This window comes from Erpetoichthys calabaricus, chromosome 1 (assembly GCF_900747795.2).
Source record: "Erpetoichthys calabaricus chromosome 1, fErpCal1.3, whole genome shotgun sequence".
Taxonomy (NCBI): Eukaryota; Metazoa; Chordata; class Cladistia; order Polypteriformes; family Polypteridae; genus Erpetoichthys; species Erpetoichthys calabaricus.
Window position 1 is genome coordinate 152271007 of NC_041394.2, and position 1263 is coordinate 152272269.

Genomic DNA, 1263 nt, shown 5'->3' on the forward strand with positions numbered 1-1263 from the left:
CTCAGTGTTGGTGTGTGATTGAGAGGATGTGCAGCGTTGTACATAATGGTACTCAGTTTTGCTTTATGTTTCTGGAAGTCCAGAGAGTGCCCATAACTGAGCTTGCACTTTTAATGAGTGTGTTGATTAGGTGGGCCGCTCTTGAAATGATGTTACCAGCCCCCAGCAAACCAAAACAAAAAAAATTGTACTGGCCTTCACAGAGTTGTAGAAGATAATGAAGGATGCGACTTTCCCACATTAAAGAACGCAGTCTCCTAAGGAAAAAGGTTGCTCTACCCTTACTTATATATTTCTTCTGTGTTCCAAGACCAGTCCTATCTGCCATTAATGTAGAACCCCCTCTACATCCACTCCCTAAATAGTGACTGGACATGGAGGCTCTTTGCTGTGGTGAAAGTCAACAACGTGTTCCTTGGTTATGTTGATGTTAAGATGTAGAATATTTTCTGCACCAAGGAACAAAGTTTCTGCACCTGACTCTTACTTTGCCTCATCCCCCTTGTAAATACATCCCATAAGTGCAGAGTCATCTGGGAATGTCTGCAAGTGACATGACTAAGTATTGTATTTACAGTCTCGGGTGTACAGAGTAAACAGAAAAGTGTCACCTGCAGGGAGGGGAGAGCAGATCTTTTGTTGTTCTCTGTTGTTGGCACCACAGAGACAACTTGGGCAAAGCAGTTGACAAATTAGGACGTGATGTTTAGTGCTAAAATGCTTTCTATGGCGCCTGTGTAAAAGTTTCTAGGAGTGCTGAGGTGTCCCTTCATTTTCCCAGTTGCCTCGGGCGCTACAAATGCTCTGTCTTTTTCACCAAAGCTTGGATATGCCGAGTCCATGTCAGGTCCTCCGACATCCAAAGTATCTGAAGCTGCTCACCCATTCTACTGTAGTCTTACTGATGTAGAATGGTGTGAAGGACCACTGCTGCTTCCTGCTGAAATCCACAACCAGATCCTTATTTTAACAGACATTCAGTTGATGGCTGTTTGACTGACACCACACTGCCAGGTACTCCACCTGCTGCAGAAAGGCCCTTAAAGGTCTACAAAAAAAATTTTTTTTTTTCAGGTGCCAAGGTTTTTCGAATGGATTTAGGGTATTTTGAGGGTGCTGAATTCAAAAATCCCATTACTTTTGCTGAATTGGTTCTAGTGTTTGAGATAATGGACATCCATGAAAATAATGCATTCCCTCAATGTAACTTGTGTATGATAACAAATGCAATAGCTTTTGGTCTGTCTTTTGACTCTTTAACAG